The sequence below is a fragment of the Phasianus colchicus genome, chromosome 1 (assembly GCF_987193195.1).
Source record: "Phasianus colchicus chromosome 1, bPhaCol1.hap1.1, whole genome shotgun sequence".
Classification (NCBI taxonomy): domain Eukaryota; kingdom Metazoa; phylum Chordata; class Aves; order Galliformes; family Phasianidae; genus Phasianus; species Phasianus colchicus.
In genome coordinates this window covers 86,315,074-86,329,550 of record NC_143436.1, presented here as the reverse complement: position 1 = coordinate 86,329,550, position 14,477 = coordinate 86,315,074, and the positions used below count along the sequence as shown (strand labels likewise).

At 40.6% G+C, this 14,477-nt stretch overlaps 1 long non-coding RNA gene across 1 annotated transcript; it reads left to right on the top strand.

Annotated features, from left to right (window-relative positions):
• Nucleotides 1-4,593: 4,593 nt before the first annotated feature.
• Nucleotides 4,594-12,916, top strand: LOC149919816 (uncharacterized). The gene is made up of 3 exons (XR_016471618.1): nt 4,594-5,131; nt 6,037-6,503; nt 12,133-12,916. It is a non-coding gene; the product is annotated as an uncharacterized LOC149919816 (long non-coding RNA).
• The last annotated feature ends 1,561 nt before the right edge of the window (nt 12,917-14,477 follow it).

Genomic DNA, 14,477 nt, shown 5'->3' with positions numbered 1-14,477 from the left:
GAAATGAAAGGAAAACCTGTTGGACATGGGAAAAGCAAAGCTGTACATAGTACAGAATAAACAGAATGGAAAGCTGCAGCATCATGAAAGTGATTTCCTTTGCTGCAATCCGGTGAGATGATTTGGTAATCTGGCAATGTGCACATACTACCATACACCCCTGATCCTATAATTAAAATGGAATTGAGCTTAATGACTCTAAGCATAAACACAGAAATACACGCTATCACAACATCCCTTTCCCACTCATTTTCTAGCCTTACTGCCTACCATCAATCTCGTTTTTATCATACCACGAGAACAGCCCTGAGTCCCACACATGCCCAATCTCTGTTATGGAGCTCCAAAACATAACTCAGCACATCCCTGTTTCACAGAGCTTCTCTTATTCCCATTGCCCCAAGTGCTAGGGAACTGCTAACCACTGCTCTGACTGCATGAGCTGTGCTAAGCACCAGTCCTCACGTAGCTTGTTCACTCACTGATTAGTGGTTGCAAGATGTTTCTCCCAGAGACTTTCTGCAAGGAGACAACTTGACAAAGCCCACCCTAGGAGTCAAGTATCCTGAGCTAGCCTCCCCACCAGCCAGTTCAGTGCCACCTGAAGTGGTGAGGACACCAGAAAGCACCATCCACCAAGCAAAAAGAAGACCTCAAGGTATGCACCTACACATAAGACCGTCTGCAAAGCCCATAAAGAAATATATCATCTAGTAAGGATTAAGCATCCTTGTGTTTCACTGAAAGTGTGCTGAGGCAAAAATTGGTCAGATACACCAACCTGAAGAGTGGTGTAAGCAAAACTAAAGGAGGAAGGAGAGTGAGTTCGCAAAATTATGGAGAATGGATCGTGAGCAGCTAGTGTTCTTCACTGAATGAAGAAGAACATTAAACCACAGATTCCTCCCTCCAGTTTGTTACCTCATGCCTGCTAAACTACACTGTCTTATGGAACTCAAGATAAGTTTCAGACTTATATTTGCCAACTTTCCTTGTTGCCTGTATTACCAGTGTGGTTCCACCTCTGCATATTCAAGGCTAACAGAGACCAAAGCTTCACAGTGCCGAGAACAGTCTTTCTCTCAGGGACAGAGGACGAGGGCTGACATTTCTTCCCCTTGCAGGAAACAGACCTTTCTAGATCCTCTTTTCCCACATGTCTAACAGAGATGTAGCAGTCATACCTAGGCTGTTGTTTACAGAGAATGCTGGCCATGGTGTCTAGCACGGGTTAGACTTGGGGGAAGGAGAGAAGTGATGCAGTGCACAGGAGAGAGCAACCAACCAAGGGGGTGGCGGGGTGCTGGTAGACACTCATTTGTAGTCTGTTGCTATGTCACAGCCACAGCACTGAGTGCAGCAGGGCCCTGGGCTCAGAGGAAGCAAGCAGTCCTTGCTTCTGTGGCTCTGGGTTCCTACCTACTCAGCATCATGTGCTCGGCTCACTAACATAAGCTCCTTTTGGAAGATGAAATACATGGCCTTTTACGTAGCTCTGTCATTCCTACAGTAACACCGTGCCCTGCAGGACTCACTGCTCCTTGTCTGCCATTTCAAGAGCAATACAGCATGTGAGATGCCTTTTGCATTTTAAGCACAGCTTAACGCCCAGATTCTTCTTCTGTGCATTTTATGAAAAAATTTCCCTGTTTTTCCCTCTGACTCCCCACTGCACAGCCTATTCTGTCCTCCAGCCCACCAAGTTTCTTTAGTGTGTCATGCAGGCTTCACTTATACAGTGAAGCCATTACTGCAAGCACTAAGGCAGCTTCTGCAGCTCTCATGTATATATCATCCCACCTTCACATTTTTGGCACATTTCTTTGGCTGACATTAACCAGCCTGCACTTCTTTACTAGCTTGTAAGAGCTAAAAAACTGGGAACAGGTGCATGTTTTTCCTCCAAGTATTCTTCAGACTGCGGCTATGCATGAAGACATGATGATAATGTAGCAATACAGGATAAGATACGGGAATATAAAAGTGAGACAAACAATCATGATTAGAGCCCAAGAAGGTTAGGAATGCTAAGGGACCCTATATAAGTCAAGAATGCTAGAAACCTCACAGTATGTAAACAGAAAGCTAACTGCAATAAGGGAAGGATGTGGGCAAAGAAGAAGAGGACTTTGCATGTTTTTTATATTTAGAAGCTCAAGATGTACTCAAATTCTTGGCAAAACAGCTGGGAGATTTTAGAATGCATTTCATCCCATGATTGACTTAGCTTGCAGCTTCCGTCACATAATGACTATTGCTTTGGGCCAAACAGTCTCCTCTTGCAACAGGTCAGAGGACTCCAGTAAGTACCTATAGGAAATAGGGCTGGCAGCATGGGAGAGGGAATCCTGTTATCATGGCACTGCAGGCTGAGGAGAGCAGTCTCAGAGCAGAAAAGGCTGGTGTGGTCTCCTCAGTACACAAGAGCTCATGGAGGGGACATTCATTCTACTGCTCCCCTCCCCTTCCAAACAGGAGCCAGACCTGACCCATGTGAGTATAATCTGTAGGCCAGCATCCAAAACATTTGTAATCTTAATACAACACTCCTTCTATTTCGGTGTTTAGATATTTCACCCAGCCAAGAGGAAAACACTTAACAATTTTTGCAATTTCTTTAAAAATAAGCCATCTGTCAGTCAGCTCATCACCATTCAATTCATCATAAAATTCTCCATTGTATATGAACAGGAAGAGCCACTTCCAGCAGCCTAGGCCAGCTGTTTGCAGCCTTTGTTTTTTGAGGAGTGGTTGGTTCTGCTTTTTACACCTCATTTAAACCTGGCCTTTCTTGTCTGATGTCAAAATGCAAAGGTGCAAGAAGAGATCTATTATTGAAATGTTATTATAGAAACATTACTGGGAATTATGCCATGGTCAACTTTAACTTCCCCACTACCACTTGTGAAACAAATGCTTCTAGTAATAAATTTGGGCCCAGCTAGCCATGGTTATGATAGTTGCCAGATTTCTTCAGTTGACTGTAGTCACTGAGACAAGACACAGCCTCAACATATTAAGTAACAAAGACATTTTAAAAAGCTGGTAGTAGAAAATAGCAGTGCAGGCTGAGTACTCAGCAACTGTTTCTATTTACTTCAAACAGAGTAACAAACAGAAGTAGGTTAGTAATAACTTATATCAACTTCAGAAGGGCAAACTTGGTCAAATTAAGGAAATTTAGTAGTGAATTTATCTGAAGAGCCAAAAGACTTGAAGATGGAGGGAGCTTAGAAAATACCTAATTAAAGGTATAAAAACTATCCTGTTTATATACACTGAAAGCAAGAGAAAAAAATCACTCTAGGCCTGAGTAAGTGGGGAAATAAAACAGCAGAGAACTTCTTAGGAGTCACAAATCTCAAAGATAGTTGTGGCATAGAGATCAAGGTGCATAGGATTAAGCCCAGATTTGCCAAAGTCGTGAGATAGGTTATCAAACAGGCTATTGAAATAAACAGTAAGTAAATCTTCAGCCATTTGCAGAAAAGGAGAACATGCCTCAGGAAAGACCTATTTACTAAAAGTAGAGAAGCCCTGATGTGGTTGTACAAAACTTTGTTGTTTCCTTCAGGACATATTATATGATATAGGCTCTCATACTCAAGAAGAAAACAGCTCTGGAAAAGATGCAGAGAAGGGTTACATGGAGAACGTCTTGTAAGAGGAGCTAAACAATGCTGGCATGAGAACAAAGCAGTACAAACTGGCTGTGAATGTAATGAATTTCTTGCCATAGCACAAACCTAGAAACTTGTTGATGCCCTTGCTTTGCTTTCTGCCTCTCTGTCTGTGGCACATTATCCTTTGCCTTTTTTTCTACAAGCCTCAAGTTTGTTGTAAAGCACTGAAAAACTGGCATAATGTGGATTGGTGATGTATAAAGGAAACACTTTAAGGACATTTTTGAACAAAATCTCACCATGCAAACCGCTTGGCCACGGTTCAGACCTTCTTCTGGGGCAAAATCTCTCTTTCTGCTCTTTGTGTTCATTTTCATAAAGAGCTCCACCTCATTAATACCACCTTTAGGTCTGGTAGCCATTGCCTTAAGTTTTGCTACAGAAAACACCCCTTGGTTCTTGGGAACACACTCGTGCTCTCTCTTTTTGGGAGTTCCCCAAACTAGTCTGTGCTAGAGGCACTGGTGTACCTCACGTCTGCTACATGTCATTGTCTATGACTGCGGGATGACCAGATCTGATGACTGGTGATCTTTTGAGCCTGGGAACAATCATTCACATAGAGAGGCTGGAAATTAAAGAAATTCTAAAGACAGTCATAAACAGGGTTCAGGTGATCCCCCTTGCAGAAGCCCATCTCATTTCCTATTCATTGGCATACCTGTGCTTTTGGTAGAAGGGATTCAGAACAATTCTCCTTTTCTCTTTGTCTCTGTGGTATTTTTGTCCTTGTTCTGGATCTGTAATACAAGCAGAAAAATGAGGGTGATCTACTTGTGAAGGAAAACAAAGAGTGCATATAATTGAGAGGCAATGTCCTCAGCCCAGACTCTCAGTGATGCTTAGGCAAACTGTGCTGTACAAGTACTTCTAGCCAGCCTTTAGTCCAGCTGAGGAGCCTCACTTTTTCAGTCAGCTCTCACTGCACAAAGGCTGAAAGCACTGCCAGCAGTTTTCAAGCAGTTCACACAGTCTCTTCCTATCCTATGCTGAGCTTAGCAAAGGCTTGAACTACACTCTACCATAACTAATGACACAGCAGAAATATTTAACCTTGACCCTCAACTAAAAGTGTGCTCTTTCAGCAGTGAAGGTGGACCCAGAACACTCAGAGCTGGATTCCAGTCTCCATGGAGCTGCCAGTTTGGAAAGCACAATGGGATTAGACCTGAGATCACTGTTGTATCATCAACAGTCATCTCCTTGAACTAACCAAGTAAGATGCAGCCTGCAGCTCTCCTCTGCAGCCAGCTCTGATATAGGGTTAGATTACATCTTCCTTAGGAGCTCTCTCGGAGCCAGCTTCTCTGCTGTATGTTTGACTCCAGCACAGTGATGCCACTGAAGTTTTACAGTCTTATTGGAAAAATCCATTGTTTGCTACGGTTTTTATTTAACTGGAAAGCAGATTTAGAAAGCAGACATATTTGTCTGGCTCAACACGCTATGTAAGTGTACAGGCAAGAGGGTGAAAACTCATCAGTATGAAACATTCCCCACATAATGTGCATGATTTAAAGCCATGTGTGATAAATCTATTTCTTGCCATAAAAGTATAGATGATCTAAGTTAGAATACCTATAAAAACATTTTTTTTTTTTTAGCTGGCTGGTTTTTACTGTGACCTAGCAAAAAAAGGGCTGCAAAATCATCTTTTCTTACAGAAGTGTGAGCAGATTAAGTTATTTCCTGTTATGATTCACTCTCCCTGGAACAGGGAGAGGTTTACATCTATATTTCTGCTTTTGAGAGAGCCATTGCTCTTGGTAAGAATACGTAGAAGTGTCTGTTATCCTGGGAGTGCACAAACAACTTCTGTTGAAATCAATACCACCAAACGCAGTTCCATCTCACTGCTTGTTTTAGTAAATATATATATATATATATTTCTAGTTTAGAAACTGGGAGACTCAGCTTTCCAAAAGGCCCATTCATAACTTTCTTGTGAACATAGGTGAACCAGAGCCGATTCTTTGCCAGGTTAGCCAACTATTCCATAAGCTTGAGCAATTTGTGTAACTCAGGATCTGGAAGTCTCTGTTCAAACCAACTCTTCTAGATAACAGTTTTTCAAAATAATTCTATCTAAAGGAATATAGTTCTGTTAAGGATTTCCCAACCACTTGGAAGGAGCTCCTAAGAAACAGCTCTGTATACCCATAACAAACATAAAGACAGTCTTGTGGGAGAATTACCCGTAAGTTTTGCTTGTAGTAACAAGCTGAATACAGAGGATACTTTACAAAGTGAACAGTTACCTTTAAGTGACAGAAAGGTTGACCTGAAATCGGTGGAAGGGTTCACATGCTGTAGGTGAAAATAGAATGCTTTTGTAACTCTTCTGATCTTACAGTGTTGTGAAAATGTGGAACAAATACAGAACTACCCCAGTGCTACTGCTGCTGACAAGCAAATGTGAACAATGTTTTACAATAGAAAACAACAGATAAACTACAATAGAGAAATTTAAGGGAACAATATGAAACTTTGATCCTGCAAGTCAAAAGGTCCAGTTAGTTGGAAATAAGATTCCTGTAATCTTTCCAGAAGAGGCAAACGGCATGAGATGTAAATAGTTGTGGTTACATGCACTCTTCTCTTAGGAGAAGAAGAAACTATTGTTAAAGAAGTCACACCAAGAAGTAAAGATACATTTTTTTGAAAGAACTCACAAGACTTTACCTTTCCAGATGCAATTTCTTGCCTTTATTCTCTCCAGCATTTCTGGTTCCCAGTTTTCTTCTCTAAGCTGATGTTATTCTTCCAAAAGGGACTGATCTGCTGCTGTGTCTAATTGTGAAGAGTCAGTGTGCATAGCAGGTAATTCAATCTGCTTTCTGAACAGGTTTTCTTCTATATAAAATGCCTGCCGAGACAATGATTACTAAAACCCTCATACCAAACTATCACATGTTAGCAGAACTTAACTGATATTTTTAGGGCTCTCTTAGAACATTTCAAGGTGCCTTTAAATGTTAAGAAGCTTCAGCAAAATAATTGCAGGTGAGTCTTGCAGTACACTGCTCTTTAAGGGGAAACATTTCTTCCTAAGAACAATGAAAAAAGACATTCATTTCACTCTCCAACACAAATGCACAACGGTACCGTGAGGAAAAACATCAAACTGCTGCCACAGAAATGAGGACATATATCTTGATTTTTCAGTTCTTTCAGACCAGTTGGCAAAGAAGGTGGCTTTAAAAAAAAGAAAAAGAAAAAAATGAAAAGTTGTCTTGACATTGCACGGGCTTTTTGGTTAAATATTTCTTCAACAGATATTACTTGTTTCCTATGTTGATGCTATTCATAAGTAAGAATTTGAGCCAGTGCTTCAGTTCAGACACATCACGGTTCAGATCTGTTTTCAGTTTTTGGTATCTGTGGGTTCTGTGAACAACTCTCAGATGACTCGGAAAGCATTTCAGAGCTTCAGAACAGGAAGATCAAGGTACGCTGCAGCTACGAAACTGGACCAGAAGATCAGTTTTGTTTTAAGCCAGTGTACAGCCATCATTATCTAGTCCACCTTTTTGCTTGCTTTTCCTCATCTACAATTACAGTTGTATATTTTCAGTCAAAGACAAGAGGCACTTTTCCTTCAGAATTCCATAAGAGTTTTTGCTGTTTTACTCATTCCATTCCTCAGAAGTTCAGCAGACAGACTGTGGGGACTGCTTCTGGTATCTTGGCTTCCTGACAGCCCTATTAAGCAAATTTTTTTTTCCAGGAATTTTCTTACTATTTCTAGGAATACAAAGAGTCTTCTAGATATTGGCAGCACTATTGAGAAAGAAACTCCAGGATTTTTTTTATTTCTTGCACCACTAGAAATAAGAAAATCACAGATGACTCCCATCTTACCCCTCGAGTATCCCAATACCTGGGCAAAAAGGAAGCAAACATGACTCAGGTTCTATTGCAAACCCAAAAGTTTTTGAAACTGGAAGCCTGCACTTCCTTAGCTGAAATCAGCAAGCCAACATTTTTCATATTTCTGTTCTGTGGAGAGCTTAGCAATTATGTTTTACTGTAGTTCACAATTTAAACAAAGTTACTGATTTTCAAAGAACTCTGCAATGTAAATTTACTGTTCTGTCTCCTTGTCTCTGGTTTGAGAAGGTGTCAGAATACCTTAGGAGAGACAGATGGGTGAATATAGGTCTGAATAACCAGTGAACAATAACTGCAGATATTATGGTTGATAGTTTGAAGATGGAAAACTTCTGACAAATTAACAAATACACATTCAAAAACATCTTTTAAAATCAAAGTGTAAAAAAACCACCACCACCAACAAAAAAAAAAAACAACAACATATATGGAGATTTGCAAAACCATCTCTAGAATGTAGTGGAATGGATCATAGAATGGAACTGCTTTCCTGTTTGGAAAGGACTTCTAAGATCATTTAGTTCCAAGTCCCCTGCTATAGGCAGGGACTCCTCCCTCTAGACCAGGTTGCTCAAAGCCTCATCCAGCCTGGCCTTGAATGCTTCCAGGGAGGGGGCATTCACAATCTCACTGGGCAACCTGTTCTAGTGTCTCACCACCCACATAGTGAAGAATTTCTTCCTAATATTTAGTCTGAATCTGCCCTCTTCCAGTTTAAAACTATTTCTTGTTCTGTCATTACATGCCTTTCTAAAAAGTGCCTCCCCAGCTTTCCTGCAGGCTCTCTTCAGGTACTGGAAGGCTGCTGTATGGTCCCTGCAGAGCCTTCTCTTCTCTAGGCTGAAGAGCCCCAGCTCTCTCAGCCTGTCCTCGTAGGGGAGGTGCTCCAGCACTCTGATAATCTCTGTGGTCCTCTTGTGGACCTGCTCAAACAGCTCCATGTCCTTCTTGTGTTGGGAGCCCCAGAGCTGGATGCAGTATTCCAGGTGAGGTCTCATGAGAGCAGAGTTGAGGGGCTGAATCACCTCCCTTGACTTGCTGGTCACACTTCTCTTGATGGAATCCAGGATACTGTTGGCTTTCTGGGCAGCAAGTGCACATTGCTGGCTCATGTTGAATCTTCCATCAATCAACACCCCTAAATCATTCTCCTCAGAGCTGCTCTAAAGCCATTCTCCACCCAAACTGTATCTATGCGTGGGATTGCCCCAACTCAGATGCAGAACCTTGCACTTGGCCTTGTTGAACTTGCTGAGATTGGCATGGGCCCACCTCTCAAGCCTTTCCAGGTCCCTCTGGATGGCATTCCTTCCCTCTAGCATGGCAACTGCACGACTCAGTTTCATGCTGTCTGCAAACTTGCTGAGGGTGCACTTGAACCCACTCTCCATGTCACCTACAAAGTTGTTAAGTAACACTGGTCCCAGCACCAGTCCCTGAGGAACACCACTCATCACCAGTTTCCACTTGGACATTGAGCCACTGACCACAACTCTCTAAGTGTGTCCATCCAGACAATTCCTTATCCAGTGAGTGGACCATCCATCAGATCCATTTCTCTCCAGTTTGGTGACCAGGATATCATATGGGACAGTGCCAAACGCTTTGCATAAGTCCAGGTAGATGACATCAGTTGCTCTTCCTTTATCTACTGATGCTGTAACTCCATCATAAAAGGCCAAGTTTGACAAGCATGACTTGCCCTTGGTGAAGCCATGCTGGTTACCACATATCATCTCATCTTTATTTTCCATGTACCATATATAGTATGACTAATGTTGTAGCTGATTTTACCTTACCTCTTTAGGACATCGTTAGGGATTCAAATTGATGGAGATGTAGTATTTTTGACTGCTGATTAAATGGAGCAAAAGCAGTTTCCAGCTCTTCCACCCCACAACTTCTGCCTCCCCAAAAAACAAGGGAAAAAAACCCCTTTGAGTAGGAAATAACTTATATACAAATACTCAGATTCTTAAATCACAATTCAACAGAGACCAAATTACATTATTTTATTTGCCACTAATATTAAAACAAACTGTATTGTTAGTACTCAAAGATAATAAAGAGACAGTCATACTGATGTAAGTGCTGGACAGAGTGCAGATCTGACCTTTCTGATGTTTGTGGTCCAAAACAATTCTACTCCCACATCTGTGTTTAAATTCTATACTGCAAAATTTAAATAACTATATTTTTTTTAATCAAAGAAAAAAAAAAAGATAAAAGATGCTCTACAAAAAAAGCAAACAAGTAAACACTCACTTGACTGGTATAATTTGAAGTCATGCCTGCTACAAAAAACCAGAAAATTGAACTGCCTGTAGAAATAGAGAAACAATTATTGGAGTCCAATTCATGGACATTTTTTTCTCATAGCTGATCAAGCAATTTTGATTGTTACTGGTGTTATTAATTCTTGCCTTCGATTAAATGAATTCCTCATTTGTATGTAATTTGTATGTAATTTGTTACATACGAAAGTTCCAAATCTAATTATTAGAAACAATAGTATATTGGTAGAATTAGGAATGTTTGGCAGATTTATCTTTTTGTCTTATTCCTCAGTTCCTTACAAACAAATCTTGATACTGTAGATTTCCTAATTTGTAATAACCACTGTAATTTGTGGAAAAAAATTACAGGTAGATTTGCAGCATGCTGGTCCACAATTGTTTTTTGTTGGATCATATGAATGTAATTACTAAAAACAAACAAAAAGACAAAAAAAGAAAGAAAGAAAGAAAGAAACACAAGGAGGCAGGCTCTGCCTTTGGAGTTCTGCTCAAAAATGGACCTTGACTAATTATAATAATCATATAAAACTTGCAGGGATAGGTCACTTGGCATGCAGGCACAAGTCTGCATTGGGCTGGAAAGATAGCAAGTAGCAAGAGGGAGTTCATCACTGAAACACTGAATCAGGAAATGACATGACTCAGATTTTAAAGAACTGTCACACCTTTGCAGAGATGTGTTCTTGAAGAGTCCTAATAAGCATTTTGTCACTCAGACAAAATTTTGTTCACTTCCTGGGAAGGAAAACATCTAAATACATCATGAATGTAAAGTAGCTACAAAAACAGTCAAGATTACATTGCTTGAATTACTTGATTTGCTTCAGTGTAAAGTTGCAGTACAACCGAAAATGCCTTAAGGAAATGAAAGCTACCTATTCTGTGCCACTTAACTCAGTTGGTTTCTGACACCAATGACAAGAGTCCCCACAGTTTTAAACATAATCTCTATAATATTAGGGACTTCTAGGGTGATTCTTATTAGATGCTCCACAACTCCTCAGGAAAGGAGGAACTGCAATGAAATGAAAAAAGTAGTCTTTGTCTAATGCAGCATTTGTGCTCTGGCTAGGCAGCACAACTTCACAAACCATGTACTTCTGTTTGAACTTGGATATCCTTGTAAGATCCCCAGCTGATGACCAATCAACACTACTGGAGGGACAACAAAGTTTAAAGTAACCAGCTGAGAAAAAAAGGACATTACATATTGAACTCAAGTTCATAGTACTGAGTAGTAACATTCTCACTCCATCCACGAAGTAGAAGCTATGGAGTTTCCACATTAGAAGTGGCCATCTTCAAAAACAGTTACAGCTACCCAGAAAAGCCCTAAGCTCTTGTTAATCTGCCTTACCCACTACCTCATGCACTAACTCTCTGTAAGAAAACCGCAATACCACAATACACAATCCTGTGACACAGTCAATAACACACACTCAAGGAACACACTATTCCCTCTCTTCCCTTCACAATGGCCATTCTTGATTTTAAATTAGATCTTTTGATTAAGGTACATCTGGTATGCCACAGATTTATTTATAGTAGAAGACAAAAAACAACAGAGAAGACTGGTAGAGTACTCTGTGCCAGTATTTCCACAAAGGAAAAGTTATATTCCCTTTCTCTGTGGTGCCAATTTGTTCCTGTGATGTCTGTATTTACTCATAAATGAGCTTCAACCTACTCCAATCTTGAATTTCCCAGGTTGATATCCATTTGGTAGCCCTATTCTCTCTTATATCCTCTCACCAAACTCCCTAATTCCTGTTCTGATATAAGGCATGCCCATTCTCATACCTTCATTTCTTTCCTCAAACATCTTAACCTTCATTATCCTCTTTTATTCTCCCTATGAAAGGAACAACACATATCCAACAGGCTTCTCTCCCTCCTTAGTCATCCTTTCATGATCCATGTACCTGATTTCTTTGACTAGCTGGAAGGAGATCTGTTCTCCTAAGGAAGCCCCAGGGAAGGCATACTCTGCGTGGAGTTCTCAGTTCTTTATCTGGTGCCTCTGTTTGTCCAAGGTTTTTTTGTTTGTTTATTTTTTTCTCCAGTCTTAGAACGTCTTTGAAGGAAAAAAAAACTTTCAACAAAATTATTTCATTATAGATCTGTTATCAGCCTCCCTATCCAATTTTTTTAAATAGTGGTGTTTTTTTTTTTTTTTTTTTTTTTTTTTTTTTCCTGAACTTTGTCAGATCTTTGCTATTTATGTAGCACTGAATCCACAACAAACCTATGCTTTGTTTCAGACTAAGAAGAGATAACATTACTGGTGTGATGGATACATTTGTTATAGCGACAGCCAGTGGTAGATCTACAGTCTCTGGCCATATAACATTTTCAGCAACAGTGACTTCAGCTCTGGCTATTAACCTGTCTAATTAAAACTAATTATGATCTTCAGATTATTATTATTTTTCTTTTTAGGCCAGTTCTGCATGTTGGTAATCTCCCTGTTTTTGCAACAATTCCTAGCACTGTATGTGCTAGAACTGTGCTATATGTAATTAACACTGTCCCAGAAGGTGGCATTTATATCTCCATCACAAGATATCACAGCTGTAACACCAGGGCAGTCAAAACAGAGTTTGTACTAGTGATTAGGGTTTATAAAATATACACAGAACATAACAATGACCAAGTTTTCTACTTGGTTTACAGACATGCATGAAACCGAAGGTGCCATCAAAGATAAGACCTGTTGTTTCAACAACATGGTAGAATTTAGCTGTTTTCTTCAGTTACTTTCTTCAGTGTAGCTGGAAACCAGTATGCAGTTTTCTTAAAATAGCTGCAACTTCTTCTTTCCTTGACTTTTGAAATTCTTGATAATGACTCAACCTGTTATCATATTTGGGGACAATGCCAGCAGATACTTTTACACATTAAACAATCTCTGAAAGTCAGATGTGAACTACAAAAGAGGGGAAAAAATCAACAAGAAAGTTTTGAAATTGCTTCTGTTATATGGTATAGAACCTATGAGCCTGATCTAAGCCACTGAAATCCTCTTAAAATTATGAGCAGGCTAAGTGTTAGGCTCTAAGAAATGGAACATAATAAGAAGATACAAGTTGCAAAGCACAAAACCTTTAATACATTTTTAAAGAGTATCTCATCTGGGCTGAAAGATGGGAAGCTAGGGAACGATGAAGACCTGGACATGAATCACAGAAAAGCAATTTCTCTCAGTGCAGTGTCCTTGATGAATATGCTTTATAATAAAATGAAAACATTTAACACAGTGTAATTGGCCATTGAGGGAGGGTATCTATATTAGTATTCTTATTCAGACTGTGAAAGCACTTTTCAGATAGTCTTCAACAGCTCTCACACTGAGCACTTCATGTCACAGAATGGCCTCAGAGCACATGGACTGGATTTTATTTTATTTTATTTTATTTTATTTTATTTTATTTTATTTTGCACAGTTGCCATCACAAATGCTTCCTCATGTCACAATAGTCACCAACCACTGCCCCACTCTTTTTTCCTGGTTCTTAGAGAAGCCCCCTTTGCCTGGCCCACCACTCATGAAACTGAGTTCCCAGAACTGTCATGGTACACAATCCTAATTGGAACTTAGAGAACCTGAAGTGATGGCTGCTCACTTTTATGTAGTAAGAGGCTGGGTTCCCAGAACCAAAGAGACGGAGTAGATTTTTGAGTAAGAACAAGTGAAGGAAGAAAAGTGCCTGTGGCCTTCAATCAATGGCCAGCGCTGTGACTGCTGCTGTGGAGCCCACCTGGAGGTACGTCTAGCTCCAGATGAATAACCAATGGACGTGGATATACCTCCAACACAGCTGGCCAGACACAACACCATTGTGCCAGGTTTCCACTGGTGCAGGCACAGCAGAGCCATTGAAAGTCCAAGTGCCCAGATCCCTGTCCATTGCACAGCCTCCATGCCTACGATTAGCTGGGATACCATTAACATCTAGCAGGCTTCCCTTCAGGTTGACCTCCTTTACCATCCCCTATCCCTGCTTCTTGTGAAGAGATGGCATCTCTTCTGTATGGGTTCCCAAGGAAGTGGGCAAATGTGGATTTGGCTTCCTTTTGGCTACTGCACTGGGGTAACAGGAGCTCTTCACCTCAGAGAGTTACTGTAGGCCTTGGATCCTGGAGGTATGGGTGTCTTCTCAGCATATGTGTGAGAAGGCAACCCATCATGTGCTTGAAGACAAACTCAGACCCACCATAATGGTGCACAAAGAGCAGCAGCAGATTAATGAAAAAAGTTAGAAACAGTAGTTGCTTTGGAGAAGCCACTAAAGGAGTGGCCAGTGCTTATGTCAGCAACCATGTGCAGACCAGACCATGAATAAGGGTCCAACACAGACTGCCATGAGGCAGAAATGTGTCTGTCAAACAGTGAAAGGTATGTGGTTAAGGCACATCAATCATCCAGAGAGCAGCAAGGGGCTTTGCTACATGCTATTGAACAGAGGACATGGAGGAGCCCATGGAAGTAGATCTACCAGAAGATGAAGGAGAACTGATGGAAGTGGATCCACCTGCGACAGACATGACCTAGCACTACTCTCAGCATGCCTTGGCTCTCTGTCACAGCATAATGACAGTAGCATTG